Consider the following 17,654-nt stretch of genomic DNA (forward strand, 5'->3'; position numbering starts at 1 on the left):
GCCCCTCCATATACGCATCCAGTGACGCCTGTGGGCTGAGGCTGACACGGCGGCCGGTCGGTACCGTCGGGGCTTCCAAGGCCTGTTCGGACGGAGTTAAGAATTTTCTTGAGTTCTCTGCCAGATCTTTTGCTAAGGTGTGATGGTGGTAGTTGTATGCTTCGCGCATAGATTACCTTGCTATAGACGTAATTGTGGAGTACCAGTATGCTGCAGCAGACTGAGACAGGCGTCGTAGGTAAGAGTGGTATGGAGGGGAATAAACAGATAACAGGCACATTATGATCCGTTGACACGAAGGACATGCCCAGACTGTCACCTCTTGTTAAGTCAGTTACGTTTCAGTAACAGCAAGGGGTTTACTGTGGTATAGAACACAGCGCCGTACCTATTAACAGAACCTGACAGCTTAAAATTCGCTTGGTGAGACCAACAACTTTCTCGAATTACGCTATCAAAACGCATTTCTTCATTAAAAAGAACCTCGCGACTTCGTTCGTCCTCTAGCTGGTCGTCAAGTAATTCTGGCTGATATACTTGCATCCCTAAACGTTGAGATAGACGGCCCAAGGGTCTACGAGAAATGACCAACTCAACACAGGCTACCCATTTGGATTCCTCCGCGCCTAGGATAAATGTCTCCGCAACTAGCATTTCATTTTCGCAGGCAGTAACACTCACTGGTCGACCGCTGTGGATAGCCCCACTTAGATCAAATTAGTCGTGCAACCTGTAATTAGTAACCTACTCCGTGGAGGTGTGTTGAAACCTTCTGGCTGTTATCTGTCTTTCAGCATTGTTCAATTATCCATCTGTTATGGTCGTTGCTTAAATTACCGACAATGACTACTGAAATATCTGGAAAAAACTAGGAAAAATAGTCTTAGAACAGATTAAAGTGTAGTGTTCGTACCGAATACTTACTTACGCACCACCCTTGTGCACTAAAAAAAGCATTGTTCCTGCAACCAGACTCTCCTTCAACTAATTGTTGCTGTGGGCTTCAGTTCAGAGACTCGTTTGATGCAGCTCTCCATGCTAATCTATCGTGTGCAAGCCTATTCATGTCCGAGTACCTACAGCACGCTACATCCTTCTGAATCTGCTTAGCGTATTTACCTGCTGTTCTCCCTCTACGATTTTTACCCTTCACGATTCCCTCCAATACTAAATTGGTGATACCTTCATGACTCAGAACACATTTCAAAAGCTTCTACTCTCTCCTTGTCTGAACTGTTTATCGTCCATATTTCACTTCCATACATGGCTACACTCCATACAAATACTTTCATAAAAGTCTTTCTGACACTTAAATCTATACTCGATGTTAACCAATTTCTCTTCTTCAGAAACGCTTTCCTTGCCATTGCCAGTCTATATTTTATATCCTCTCTACTTCGACCTTCATCAGTTATTTTGCTTCCCAAACAGCAAAACTCCTTTACTGCTTAAAGTGTCTCATTTCCTAATCCGCTTCCCTCAGCATCACCCGAGCTAACTCGACTACATTCCATTATCCTCGTTTTGCTTTTGTTGATGTTCATCTTATTTCCTCATTTCAAGACAATGTTCATTCCGTTCAACTACTCTTCCAAGTCCTTTGCTGTCTCTGACAGAATTACAATGTCATCGGCGGACCTTAAAGTTTTTATTTCTTCTCCGTGGATTTTAATACCTACTCCTAATTTTTCTTTTGTTTCCTTTACTGCTTGCTCAATATACAGATTGCATAACATTGGGGATAGGCTGCAACCCTGTCTCACTCCCTTCCCAACCACTGCTTCCCTTTCATGTCCCTCGACTCTTATAAGTGCCATCTGGTTTCTGTACAAATTCTAAATAGCCTTTCGCTCCCTCTACCTTACCCCTGCCACCCTCAGAATCTGAAAGAGTGTATTCTAGTCAACTTTGTCAAAAGCTTTCTCTAAGTCTACAAATGCTATAAACGTAGGTTTGTCCTTCCTTAATCTAGCTACCAAGATAAGTTGTAGGGTCAGTATTGCCTCACGTGTTCCAACATTTCTACGGAATCCAAACTGATCTTCACCGAGGTCGGCTTCTACCAGTTTTTCCATTCGTCTGTAAAGAATTCGCGTTAGTATTTTGCAGCCGTGATTTATTAAACTGATAGTTCAGTAATTTTCACACCTGCTTTCTTTGGGATGGAATTATTACATCCTTCTTGAAGTTCGAGGGTATTTCGCCTGTCTCATACACCTTGCTCACCAGATGGTAGAGTTTTGTCAGGACTGGCTTTCCCAAGGCTGTCAGTAGTTCTAATGGAATGTTGCCTACTCCCGAGGCCTTGTTTCGACTCAGGTCTTTCACTGCTACGTCAAATTCTTCATGCAGTATCATATTATTCTCATGTTCCTCTACATCCTCTTCCATTTCCATAATATTGCCTTCAAGTACATCGCCCTTGTATAGACCCTCTATACACTCCATCCACCTTTATAGTTTCCCTTCTTTGCATAGGACTGGTTTTCCATCTGAGCTCTTGATATTCATACAAGTGGCTCTATTTTGTCCAAGTATCTTTAATTTTCCTGTAGGCAGTATCTATCTTACCCCTAGTGATACATGCTTCCACATCCTTACATTTGTCCTCTAGCCATCCCTGCTTAGCCATTTTGCATTTGCTATCGATCTCATTTTTGGGACATTTGTAATCCTTTTCGCATGTTTCATTGACCACATTTTTATATTTTCTCCTTTCATCCTTCAATTTGTATACCTTGTCACTGGGCTACCCTGCAGATCTGAAACACGACCGCCTTCTGTTTATCAATTTCACGCTTGTCAAATAAGTTGGAAAATGGCTTCTCGAAACGCTTCGTGCAGACTGCAGAGCGATGTTACATGTGTGGCACCGTGCAGAGTTCGCGGTGCCACAATTAAGTCGGCAACGCCTGATCGATACTGCAGACACTCTCGCTGCAGCCCGCGACAACCAATGGCAGTCGCTCTGGAAGACCACGCCCCCCTCTCAGTGTAGCGGAATACTCACACTGAGGTCAATATAGTGTGGGGCATGCAGCAGCGCAGTGTGGTTCGTGACGTCATCTGAAGGAGTCGACGTCATAGTGCAGGACCGACGAGTTGTCAAAGTTTCTGTACGCAGTTGACTCGCAGGCCTCTGGTGCAGCGTTAGCACATTTAAGTTTTGAGCTTGTAATGCGAGAGGGCTCACTGTCCTCTTGTTTCCACTCACAACAATTATACCGAAGACAACCTTTATGAAATATAAACGCTTTATCTGGTATTACTTTACTGGTGCTATTCACAGGGTGTGTACATAGACAAGGAAAAAAAAGTTCCCGGGTTTTTCACGGATTAAAGATTCAGTTTTTTCAGGGTGAAAGTGGCAGTATACTTTCTCCCTTGCCCTAAAATTAATCAACCCTTTGAATGGTTAAGGTTTTATACACCTATAAAACTTATAAACCCCTTAAATGTTTAAGGTTTTATACATTGAAAGCCTCTAAGAGGGTGAAGATTTGTCTGATGTGATAGAAGAAGAAACAGGAGTCGATTTAGAAGAGATTGGGGATCCAGTATTAGAATCGGAATTTAAAAGAGCTTTGAAGGATTTACGGTCAAATAAGGCAGAAGGGATAGATAACATTCCATCAGAATTTCTAAAATCATTAGGGGAAGTGGCAACAAAACGACTATTCACGTTGGTGTGTAGAATATATGAGTCTGGCGACATACCATCTGACTTTCGGAAAAGCATCATCCACACAATTCCGAAGACGGCAAGAGCTGACAAGTGCGAGAATTATCGTACAATCAGCTTAACAGCTCCTGCATCGAAGCTGCTTACAAGAATAATATACAGAAGAATGGAAAAGAAAATTGAGAATGCGCTAGGTGACGATCAGTTTGGATTTAGGAAAAGTAAAGGCAAGAGAGAGGCAATTCTGACGTTACGGCTAATATTGGAAGCAAGGCTAAAGAAAAATCAAGACACGTTCATAGGATTTGTCGACCTGGAAAAAGCGTTCGACAATATAAAATGGTGCAAGCTGTTCAAGATTCTGAAAAAAGTAGGGGTAAGCTATAGGGAGAGACGGGTCATATACAATATTTACAACAACCAAGAGGGAATAATAAGAGTGGACGATCAAGAACGAAGTGCTCGTATTAAGAAGGGTGTAAGACAAGGCTGTAGCCTTTCGCCCCTACTCTTCAATCTGTACATCGAGGAAGCAATGATGGAAATAAAAGAAAGGTTCAGGAGTGGAATTAAAATACAAGGTGAAAGGATATCAATGATACGATTCGCTGATGACATTGCTATCCTGAGTGAAAGTGAAGAAGAATTAAATGATATGCTGAACGAAATGAACAGTCTAATGAGTACACAGTATGGTTTGAGAGTAAATTGCAGAAAGACGAAGGTAATGAGAAGTAGTAGAAATGAGAACAGCGAGAAACTTCACATCAGGATTGATGATCACGAAGTCAATGAAGTTAAAGAATTCTGCTACCTAGGCAGTAAAATAACCAATGACGGACGGAGCAAGGAGGACATCAAGAGCAGACTCGCTATGGCAAAAAAGGCATTTCTGGCCAAGAGAAGTGTACTAATATCAAATACCGGCCTTAATTTGAGGAAGAAATTTCTGAGTATGTACGTCTGGAGTACAGCATTGTATGGTAGTGAAACATGGAGTGTGGGAAAACCGAAACAGAAGAGAATCGAAGCATTTGAGATGTGGTGCTATAGGCGAATGTTGAAAATTAGGTGGACTGATAAGGTAAGGAATGAGGAGGTTCTACGCAGAATCGGAGAGGAAAGGAATATGTGTAAAACACTGATAAGGAGAAGGGACAGGATGATAGGACATCTGCTAAGACATGAGGGAATGACTTCCATGGTACTAGAGGGAGCTGTAGAGGGCAAAAGCTGTAGAGGAAGACAGAGATTGGAATACGTCAAGCAAATAATTGAGGACGTAGGTTGCAAGTGCTACTCTGAGATGAAGAGGTTAGCACAGGAAAGGAGTTCGTGGCGGGCCGCATCAAACCAGTCAGTAGACTGATGACCAAAAAAAAAAAAAAAAAAGAACATCGTCGTCGAGCCGGCCGTGTGACCGAGCGGTTCTAGGCGCTTCAGTCCGGATTCGCGTGACCGCTACGGTCGCAGGTTCGAATCCTGCCTTGGACATGTATGTGTGATGTCCTTAGGTTAGTTAGGTTTAAGTAGTTTTAAGCCTAGGGGACTGATGACCTCAGATGTTAAGTCCCGTAGTGTTTAGTTCCATTTGAACCATTTCAACAGGCACTTAAGGGAAAAAACACGTTTTTGAAAGATCTCACGTATGGAGCAAAAGAACGCTCCATATGTTCCTATTACGAAGGTCGAATTCCACCAACAACATGATATTCGTTTCCGATTCCGATGCGATTTTCTAAGCCAGTCATAGATCATGTCACGTGATCCTATCAGCTGATAACAGCAGATATTCAGAGCGTAGTGCACGTGATGTAGAGAGCCAATAGTAACATCACTGTTGAGTAGTGCGAACAGACAAATAGGAAAAGTTAATGACTTAAATTGAAATGCATAGTGTACCTACAAGAAGAGCTAAGCTTTCGCTTATAATCCTGATCTTTTTTGCGTGTGTTACACCCAAGATACATGACGCAAATGTCCCAGTAAAATTTTAATAATGGCATAAACGTCTGGTTTTCGTGGTGCAAATTTTCTTGAAATACCACAAGTGGGTTATCTCATGTGTTCTTTATTGTGACATAATGCCATTATGTGCCAGAAGATGAAAACGCGCTCTTGAAATTGAGGAAACAGTTGAAACTAGCTGTGGATTGAAATACACTCCTGGAAATTGAAATAAGAACACCGTGAATTCATTGTCCCAGGCAGGGGGAACTTTATTGACACATTCCTGGGGTCAGATACATCACATGATCACACTGACAGAACCACAGGCACATAGACACAGGCAACAGAGCATGCACAATGTCGGCACTAGTACAGTGTATATCCACCTTTCGCAGCAATGCAGGCTGCTATTCTCCCATGGAGACGATCGTAGAGATGCTGGATGTAGTCCTGTGGAATGGCTTGCCATGCCATTTCCACCTGGCGCCTCAGTTGGACCAGCGTTCGTGCTAGACGTGCAGACCGCGTGAGACGACGCTTCATCCAGTCCCAAACATGCTCAATGGGGTACAGATCCGGAGATCTTGCTGGCCAGAGTAGTTGGGTTACACCTTCTAGAGCACGTTGGGTGGCACGGGATACATGCGGACGTGCATTGTCCTGTTGGAACAGCAAGTTCCCTTGCCGGTCTAGGAATGGTAGAACGATGGGTTCGATGACGGTTTGGATGTACCGTGCACTATTCAGTGTCCCCTCGACGATCACCAGAGGTGTATGGCCAGTGTAGGAGATTGCTCCCCACACCATGATGCCGGGTGTGGGCCCTGTGTGCCTCGGTCTTATGCAGTCCTGATTGTGGCGCTCACCTGCACGGCGCCAAACACGCATACGACCATCATTGGCACCAAGGCAGAAGCGACTCTCATCGCTGAAGACGACACGTCTCCATTCGTGCCTCCATTCACGCCTGTCGCGACACCACTGGAGGCGGGCTGCACTATGTTGGAGCGTGAGCGGAAGACGGCGTAACGGTGTGCGGGACCGTAGCCCAGCTTCATGGAGACGGTTGCGAATGGTCCTCGCCGATACCCCAGGAGCAACAGTGTCCCTAATTTGCTGGGAAGTGTCGGTGCGGTCCCCTACGGCACTGCGTAGGATCCTACGGTCTTGGCGTGCATCCGTGCGTCGCTGCGGTCCGGTCCCAGGTCGACGGGCACGTGCACCTTCCGACGACCACTGGCGACAACATCGATGTACTGTGGAGACCTCACGCCCCACGTGTTGAGCAATTCGGCGGTACGTCCACCCGGCCTCCCGCATGCCCACTATACGCCCTCGCTCAAAGTCCGTCAACTGCACATACGGTTCACGTCCACGCTGTCGCGGCATGCTACCAGTGTTAATGACTGCGATGGAGCTCCGTATGCCACGGCAAACTGGCTGACACTGACGGCGGCGGTGCACAAATGCTGCGCAGCTAGCGCCATTCGACGGCCAACACCGCGGTTCCTGGTGTGTCCGCTGTGCCGTGCGTGTGATCATTGCTTGTTCAGCCCTCTCGCAGTGTCCGGAGCAAGTATGGTGGCTCTGACACACCGGTGTCAATGTGTTCTTTTTTCCATTTCCAAGAGTGTACATCGTTTCCAATAAATTGACTGCCTCTGCGGAAAAGATTAATAAAAGCCAAATTTCTTTAGTAAGCCAACAAAAACAACTTCATTGTTCTGCAAGGCGATTAATGCTTGACTGCCAAAAAGTAGATTTAAGAAAACTGAAACTAATAATATATTTTAGCCTTCCGTAATCATGTGAATGTAATTCTCTCGATAGCTCCCGGCCACACCTCCAAATCCGTTTTGTGTTCATTTGACATGAGAGCTGTAAGCGAAGAGGAAACGGGAAAATCACCAAACGTCAACACGGGTCACATGAAGACTACCCTCTGCCCTGTAAACTCAGACTGCTCTGCCCATGCGCGGATCTGGCAACTGAGGAGCGCCAGAAAAATTTTTTCTGGTAACTTGCTGCGATTGCCGATATAGCTTACAGCCACATTGTTAAGTAGCCAGAAGCGGGAGAAGGTACAGTAATATTCGTTGTTAGAGTGTCAGTCCTTACCAGTCAAATTACAAAAATTTAATCGAAAATTGAAACAATAAAAAATATCACGTAATTCTTAAAAATTCCCTGGTTTTTACCGGTTTTCTCCCAGATGAAGACATTCCCGGGCTTTCCCCGGGGCGTATACACCTTGTATTCAGTGATTTCTAACAAGTGCACAAGCTGCGGCCATCAGCTGGACAGGACACACGACTGTCTGCTCGCTGTACAGTCTCCAGGCCACCTGATGATGATGATGTTTGTATTGTATTGTGTGTTAACCGGGGACCTAGAAACGACGGAGGGGCTCCGTCCCCGCCACAGCCCCACTGGTCCGCAACCCCACGACGACTACCGCAGTCCACTTCACCCCTCCGCAGCCCTACACTGAACCACTCTTTCAGGGTTATTGTGCAGTTCGGCCCCGATCCCCCCCCAGCGAACGTCACACCAGACGAGTGTAACCCCTATGTTTGCGTGGTAGAGTAATGGTGGTGTACACGTACGTGGAGAACTTGTTTGCGCAGCAACCACCGACGTAGTGTAGCTGAGCCAGAATAAGGGGAACCAGCCCGTATTCACCGAGGCAGATGGAAGACCGCCTAAAAACCATCCAACGACTGGGCGGCTCGCCAGACCTCGATGCGAGTCTGCCTGGCGGATTCGTGCCTGGGACCAGGCGCTCCTTCCCAGTCCGGAGAGTTGTGCTTTAGACCGCACGGCTAACCGGGATGGCATGATGATGTTTGGTTTGTGGGACCCTCAACTGCACAGTCATCAGCAACTGTACAAAGTCCAATTTTTTACACAATCCAAAGTAACCACTGTCAGAAATGATGATGAGTGTAAGGTGTCAGGCAAATCCAACTCCTTACATGAAAACCCTGACATGATAAGCAAATCCAGTAGTATGTCACATAGCTCTGAATAAATTGTGACATTAAATTAACCAAAGCAATACAAGTAACGAGTGAGCAAATGGAATGCCACAGACTAACAGAAGAATGCCTAAATGCATGTCGTACCTTCCCACCGTGAGGCAGACGCAGTTCCGAGGGGAGAAACGAGGACAGAAGCCGAGAGCAGAACCGTGTTAAGCTAGAAAAGAGAGGGGCTGGGCACCCACGCGGCGAGCCTACCTGTACAACTATACAACCACATCAGCCACTGTAATTTACGACAAGTTAAATAAGTAATTAAAGATAATTGAGGGTCACTGTAGACCATTTTGATAGTTTTCTCTTTTGTGAAACTTAAATTAAACTTAGATTACAGATGTGATATGGCATACGTCATCCTTCGATCGATTGTAGAACTTGGAAACCCATATAGGGAATATTCGTTCACATTTTTGTTGAACGCTGTTGGTTTTTACCATCCTGTATTGAAACATTTCCTTTTATCAATAGTGCAATTTATAAACGATGTTTTGTGATTAGAATAAATTTCCAATGGTAAACTTAACTACTTTTTCGACGTTATTTTACCAGCTAACTAAAAATAGGAAAGCCTTGAACCCTTTCCACTATATTTAGTTAGAATTAAGATTCTTTTACAGGGAGTGCAGTGGAGCTGACGCTGAGATCATTTAGTATTTGGTTATATCATCGCTAGTCTCACTGAACTCTTCTGAATTCTACATGTCATGTGTGGTCTGGCGTCTCCTTACCAGCAGCAGGTCCCAGGTTCAAACTAGTTAATTCCCTAAAAAAACACGCTCACAGCGTCGTTGCGCGAAAGTGGTAGGGAGACACGATATAGAACAAACAGACACCACCATGAATGTTTAGATGAGTATGATGAAATGATGAGGACAACACCCAGTAGAGAAAATCCCCAAACCGGCTGGCAATGGAACCCAGGACCCCGTGATCCAGAGGCAGCAACACTAGCCACTAGACCCCGGGCTACCTGCTAGCCGCTTACAACAGCTCACCTGCATGCACAAAGGACATGGGAAGTCCGCTTCCGCACACACAGTTACAATGCTTCCCGAAAGGGAGCACATTACACCGGACAGCCTGACCTGCCGAGTTTCCAAACTGCCGCTAGATGGCTCTTACAGTGGCAAGAGAATTATGGAATTCAACAGATACCGATGAAGTTGCGCTTCAGTAAATGTCGAACACTGCACCTCGAGAGAGCAGATTGTTAATCTGTGCGTCGAGTCACGCTTTGATCGTGAACTGCAACTGTAAAATATAAGTATGTATGCCACATAATATGTTCGCCACAGCTAGGAAAATATAGAGCTTCAGGCATTTTTAGCTCAAAGTTTGTAATTTTTTTTCAATGTTTTTTGCGCTTGAGACGAACGCACCTGTACCGGGGAGCCGGTCTGTCTGACGGGTTTGCCGCCTATCTCTAACTACAGGCTGGTTCACTTTAGGCCTACTACACCGTCCACCCATGATATCGGCGCACATGAGCAATAGGCGGTAACGCAAATAGGACTGTCTCAATCTTTCCAAGCATTAATCCCAACTTGAGGGGTCTGCAGTTATGGTTAAACGGACGTAGCATATTAATTTTAAAGGGTGGCAGGATGCCATTCCTGTCGCCGCCCAGAACCCTCGGGACGGAATTAGTGTACCCCAGCTGTCTGCGTCTAGTGCAAGACATGGGTTAGTGCAAACGTGTTTTGAAATCAGAATGAGATTTTCACTCTGGAGCGGAGTGTAGGCTGATATGAAACTTCCTGGCAGATTAAAACTCTGTGCCGAACCGAGACTCGAACTCGGGACCTTTGCCTTTCGCGGGCAAGTGCTCTTTCAGGAGTGCTTGTTTCTGCAAGGTTCGCAGGAGGGCTTCTGTGAAGTTTTCAAGGTAGGAGACAAGGTACTGCCAGAAGTAAAGCTGGGAGGACAGGGCGTGAGTCGTGCTTGGGTAGCTCAATTGGTGGAGCACTTGCCGGCGAAAGGCAAAGGTCCCGAGTTCGAGTCTCGGTCCGGCACACATTTTTAATCTGCCAGGAAGTTTCATATCAGCGCACACTCCGCTGCAGAGGGAAAATCTCATTCTGGAAACATACCCCAGGCTGTGGCTAAGCCATGTCTCCGCAATATCCTTTCTTCCAGGAGTGCTAGTTCTGCAAGGTTCGCAGGAGAGCTTCTGTAAATTTTGGAAGCTGTGAGGACGGGTCACGACACGTGCTTGGGTAGCTCAGTTGGTATAGCAGTTGCTCGCGAAAAGCGAAGGTCCCGAGTTCGAGTCTCAGTCCGGCACACATTTTTTTTTTTTTCGTCTTTTGAAATGTCTGCAAGTCATCTAACTGAGGCGGACCGTGGGGACCAGCGGGATGTGGAAAACCGCCTAAAAACCACATGCAGGCTGGCCACGTACCAGAGACCAGGAAGCAACACATTAGCGCTCTCGACTACCCTGGCAGGTGCAAATAAGACTGTCTGATCGCCTGTAAAGTCGTTCGTCGTTCCGCTTGAAACACAGGGGCCACCGTGTGACATATTGGAACGTCATTCGTTGAAATTATTTATGTGAGCTCGGGGTTCCTATTTTATACGAAATTGTTTCTTTATCATTACTTATTAAATAATTGTTATTCTCTTATGTACGTTTCTACTGTTCTGAATTACAGCTATAACAGTTAGTATTATATTACGACTTTTGGGTACCCAGTTATAAGTGTATACGGGTTGTTACAAAAAGGTACGGCCAAACTTTCAGGAAATATTCCTCACACACAAATAAAGAAAAGATGTTATGTGGACAGTGTCCGGAAACGCTTAATTTCCATGTTAGAGCTCATTTTAGTTTCGTGAGTATGTACTGTACTTCCTCGATTCACCGCCAGTTGGCCCAATTGAAGGAAGGTAATGTTGACTTCGGTGCTTGTGTTGACATGCGACTCATTGCTCTACAGTACTAGCATCAAGCACATCAGTACGCAGCACCAACAGGTTAGTGTTCATCACGAACGTGGTTTTGCAGTCAGTGCAATGTTTACAAATGCGGAGTTGGCAGATGCCCATTTGATGAATGGATTAACACGGGGATAGGCGTAGCGCGGTACGTTTGTATCGAGACAGATTTCCAGAACGAAGGTGTCCCGGCAGGAAGCCGTTCGAAAGAAATTGATCGGCGTCTTAGGGAGCACGGAACATTCCAGCCTATAACTCGCGACTGAGGAAGACCTAGAACGACGAGGATACCTGCAATGGACGAGGCAATTCTTCCTGCAGTTGACGATAACCCTAATGTCAGCGTCAGACAAGTTGCTGCTGTACAAGGTAACGTTGACCACGTCACTATATGGAGAGTGCTACGGCAGAACGAGTTGTTTCCGTACCATGAACAGCGTGTGCAGGCACTATCAGCAGCTGATTGGCCTCCAAGGGTACACTTCTGCGAATGGTTCATCCAACAATGTGTCAATCCTCATTTCAGTGCAAATGTTCTCTTTACGGATGAGGCTTCATTACAACGTGATCAAATTGTAAATTTTTACAATCGACATGTGCGGGCTGACGAGAATCTGCACGCAATTGTGCAATACAAAGATTTTCTGTGAACGTTTGGGCAGGCACTTTTGGTGATGTCTCGATTGGGCCCCATGTTCTTCTACCTACGCTCAATGGAGAACGTTATCATGATTTCATACCGGATACTCTACCTGTGCTGCTAGAACATGTGCCTTTACAAGTACGACACAACATGTGGTTCATGCACGATGGAGCTCCTGCACATTTCAGTCGAAGTGTTCGTACGCTTCCCAACAACAGATTCGGTGACCGATGGATTGGTAGAGGCGGACCAATTCCGTGGCCTCCACGCTCTCCTGAACTCAACCGTCTTGATTTTCATTTATGGGGGCATTTGAAAGCTCTTGTCTACGCAACCCCGGTACCAAACGTAGAGACTCTTCGTGCTCGTATTGTGGACGGCTGTGATACAATACGCCATTCTCCAGGGCTGCATCAGCGCTTCAGGGATTCCGTGCGACGGAGGGTGGGTGCATGTATCCTCGCTAACGGAGGACATTTTGAACATTTCATGTAACAAAGTGTTTGAAGCACCCTGGTACGTTCTGTTACTGTGTGTTTCCATTCCATGATTAATGTGATGAGCTCTAACATTGAAAGTAAGCGTTTCCGGCCACATGTCCACATAACATATTTTCTTTCTTTGTGTGTGAGGAATGTTTCCTGAAAGTTTGGCCATACCTTTTTGTAACACCCTGTATAAATCTACATGTATACAGCAGTTTACACATGGAGGACCCACTTGTTTTTGGAGGTACTTCCCCGGCAGTGACGTAAATGTTCGGATTATTGCAGAACAACGATGTAAACGAAAAGCCAACAGTTGTTTGAGTTTGGCTCTGGCTGAAAAGAAGGGACAAAGGGGGTGGGGGGTGGGGGGAGATTTTATTCACTGCTTATGAAAGAACTGAGGCCTGAAGATAAACAAAAATTTCGAACTTCGTGAGATCGGATGTGGCCTGTTTCGAGAAGCTGCTGTGTATGATGCAATTAACAAGTGTGAAGCCGTCACGATGGAGGCTATCTTACACTCTCTAAAGTAAGAATTAAATCATTTTTATATGTTTTGTGATCATACCAGCCTGGATCACGAATAAGATACCGGTAAATGCCCTGTTACGTTGCACAGGCCGGTTGTAACATTACGTTTCCTGGCGACCGGGGAATCTTTTTAAGAGTCTGGCTTTTAGCCATAGGATAGCACAGCCCACCATTTCAAAAGTTGTTTTGGATATATGCACTGCAATTTACAACACTTTAATCGGCCAATACTTAAAGGGGCACTTGTGTTCTATGAGAGAAAGTTGACATGGTGAAACGTCCCCTTAGAAAAATTAGTGAATAACTGTGCTGGTAAACCTCTTACGTTACTTGACTTTCAAACAGCTGAGCAGAACTGAACGTACTCAGACATTTCTCACTTTACTTATTCTGATCATCACTAAATTGACACACAATATTTTTAGCGTAATGCAATCTGACTTTCAATAATTCCTACAAAAGAATGGCCCTAACTAATAATATCCTATACCTTTCACGTCTGACTTACCTCACAAAAATCTTTATTACTCAAACTACTGCAATACAGCGAGCGCCAATACTGCCAGCTAAATAAAAGATTCAAACTACTGAAGGCACTAACTACTGATAGGCATAGTCAGCAAATGAAACAAACGATGTATTTACCTTAATAGTGTTCAAAATTCATAATATATATCAGTTCATCTACACCTACATCTACATGATTACTCTGCAATTCACATTTAAGTGCTTGGCACAGGGTTCATCGAACCACAATCATACTATCTCTCTACCATTCCACTCCCGAACAGCGCGCGAGAAAAATGAACACCTAAACCTTTCTGTTCGAGCTCTGATTTCTCTTATTTTATTTTGATGATCATTCCTACCTATGTAGGTTGGGCTCAACAAAATATTTTCGCATTCGGAAGAGAAAGTAGGTGACTGAAATTTCGTAAAAAGGTCTCGCCGCGACGAAAAACGTCTATGCTGTAATGACTTCCATCCCAACTCGTGTATCATATCTGCCACACTCTCTCCCCTATAACGTGATAATACAAAACGAGCTGCCCTTTCTTGCACCCTTTCGATGCCCTCCGTCAATCCCACCTGGTAAGGATCCCACACCGCGCAGCAATATTCTAACAGAGGACGAACGAGTGTAGTGTAAGCCGTCTCTTTAGTGAACTTGTTGCCTCTTCTAAGTGTCCTGACAATGAAACGCAACCTTTGGTTCGCCTTCCCCACAATATTATCTATGTGGTCTTTCCAACTGAAGTTGTTCGTAATTTTTACACCCAGGTACTTAGTTAAATTGACAGCCTTGAGAATTGTACTATTTGTCGAGTAATCGAATTCCAATTGATTTCTTTTGGAACTCATGTGGATCACCTCACACTTTTCGTTATTTAGCGTCAACTGCCTCCTGCCACACCATACAGCAATCTTTTCTAAATCGCTTTGCACCTGATACTGGTCTTCGAATGACCTTACTAGACGGTAAATTACAGCATCATCTGCGAACAACCTAAGCGAACTGCTCAGATTGTCACCCAGGTCATTTATACAGCTCAGGAACAGCAGAGGTCCCAGGTTACTTCCCTGGGGAACAACTGGTATCACTTCAGTTTTACTCGATGATTTGCCGTCTATTACTATGAACTGCGACCTTCCTGACATCCAGTCTTTTACAAATTTGCTCTCTCTGATGGACACACGTCCAGATCATCCGCTCTCAAAACTCCGCCATCTCTCCCCACACCCACCACTGCTGGCGGCTCACCTCCAACTGCCCAAGACTGCATTACCCAATATTCCAACAATGCAAACCAGCCACAGACTGCACACAGCACAGTCAGTGGTTTTCATACAGAGCGCTACGTGGCATTACCAGTATAAAAACCTAAACAGCCTACTTACAATGGAAGCACTGGAAACTAGGGAAACAGTCATTTTTTCGAGACAGCAATGTGACTGTTGGAAAAGAAGTTGTCGAAGTTAAGCGAATTCTTTATCCATTTACGTAGTAAATGCAGCTAATATTTCGTGTCTTCTGGTCTGATGAAGCCGGCCGGTGTGGCCGTGCGGTTCTAGGCGCTTCAGTCTGGAACCGAGTGACCATTACAGTCGCAGGTTCGAATCCTGCCTCGGGCATGGATGTGTATGATGTCCTTACGTTAGTTAGGTTTAAGTAGTTCTAAGTTCTAGGGGACTGAAGACCTCAGATGTTCAGTCCCGTAGTGCTTATAGCCATTTGAACCATTTTGGTCTGATGAGCCTTCTCCCAGAGTACTCAAAGAACTCACTTTTACACCCGAACGGAAGGCTTTCGCCTGGTCACAACAACAGGAAGTGAGGCTGAGAACTCGGGGGCCACGCAACAGGTCTGGAATTGGTCAAGTTCCACACTGCAGTTGCACAATAAGTAACGTGACCGAGTGTTGAGACGTCGTTATCATCAGTCCACGCTTAATCTATACGCTAATGACGTCTCGGGATGAGATTACGTGAAATATCAAGTGGCGGAATCCTTCATTGGTGATTCATAGCGATGACAGAACGTGACAACCGACTGAACGATTCGCCGCAGAGCGGCTCCCCAGCCCAGGCGGTCCCTTCCTGTGGATGTCTTCCTCGACCATCCAAAGGAAAACGTCGCACCCGCAACGCTGGGGGACGCACTGGTGACCTCTATCGCACACGCGTGGCAAAAAGTGCCGAAGTGTGGCTGAAATGGAGCTCCAGACGGACACAGTTCATTAATTTTACGCAAATCAATTGTGCTATCAATTATAAAGTATTGTTCTAGAGTTCATGTCAACAGCAAGAAGGTACCGGCAAAAGAGAAAGGATGGTAGAGCATGAAAACATGCATTACTAAGGCTACATGGCTCTGCACCTATATGTGCTATAATGTAAAGCAGTGTGGTTTCCGATGTACGAAGGGTATGGGGAAATATAATGGTAACCCACATTAGCTATGAATGGAGATAACTGGAAACGCTTAAAATTTTATTTATACAACTGGTAGTCACTATACAACATCTTAAGCACACAAACAAAAAAATACAAACTTTGAGTTAATAATGTCCAAAACTCTACCTTTCCTAGCTGTGGCGAACATATTATGTGGCATACCATTGTTTTCCTGCAACAAACACAGTACAGCTGAAAATTCTCACATTTCGCCTGCAGATGCATCTACATACTCATCCTCATTCGATAGTTTTAATTGCTTTGTAGAATTTGTGTATAAATAGGTGGCATCCAGTCCAGTGCAGATCTGAGGTCTTGCTTCTTCTTCGAGTCAACTGGAACTGACCCGGAACACTTCTTTTGAAGACTGGTTCCTTCTAAGGTCGTAGGGTGACCTCTTTTGTGTAAACTGACTTCCTGCCAGTCTTCCCCGTGAAATGTATTTGATACGAACAAGGTTCCTGTGTCACCTCCATCGAGGAGTGCCTCGCAATATCACCTTGTGCCCTTCTACTGAGATATTCTTGTGACTAAATGCAGATCTCATGTTACAGATGCATACAAAATCTTCTGATCACATAACATGGACACAAAATGGTCGCTTTCGGCCACACCTTTGCCGGGAGCGGTCCTAGGCGCCTCAGTCCGGAACCACGCGGCTGATGCGGTCGCAGGTTCGAATCCTGCCTCGGCCATTGATGTGTGTGATGTCCTTAGGTTAGTTAGGTTTAAGTAGTTCTAAGTCTAGGGACTGATGACCTCAGATGTTAAGTCCCATAGTGTTCAGAGCCATTTTTGAGCCAAACTTCTTCAAGATGCGTACCCGGTCCTGACGGGCATATACAAACTGCACATGTAGACGAACATACTGCTCCACAACAGCAAAATTTCGATCGCTTGGCAACATGGATTGTCCAAGAAGTGGGGAGTGGTGCTCAGTGGTGGAAAATCTTCCTTTTCCTATAAGCAGCATCCAAGCAAACACAATGTTCCAGCCGGCCGCGGTGGTCTAGCGGTTCAGGCGCTCAGTCCGGAACCGCGGGACTGCTACGGTCGCAGGTTCGAATCCTGCCTCGGGCATGGATGTGTGTGATGTCCTTAGGTTAGTTAGGTTTAAGTAGTTCTAAGTTCTAGGGGACTGATGACCACAGATTTTAAGTCCCATAGTGCACGGAGCCATTTGAACCATTTGAACAATGTTCCAGTTTTTGTTTTGCCTAGAGTAGTTGTCTGAAATAGCAGTCAACTTATTCCCTCGTATGTTGTGATCTTCAAAATACTTCAGTAAGCAGCTGCCTATTTCCTCTGAACCTCTTGATGCTACCGTTTCATCCCAAACAAAGAAATGACCCTATGACGAATTACAGATATGAGTGCTGAAGTTATATGTCCATAGTTTCCTCTTATAGAACTAAATGCTTTCTCTG

This window comes from Schistocerca gregaria, chromosome 10 (assembly GCF_023897955.1).
Source record: "Schistocerca gregaria isolate iqSchGreg1 chromosome 10, iqSchGreg1.2, whole genome shotgun sequence".
Lineage (NCBI taxonomy): Eukaryota > Metazoa > Arthropoda > Insecta > Orthoptera > Acrididae > Schistocerca > Schistocerca gregaria.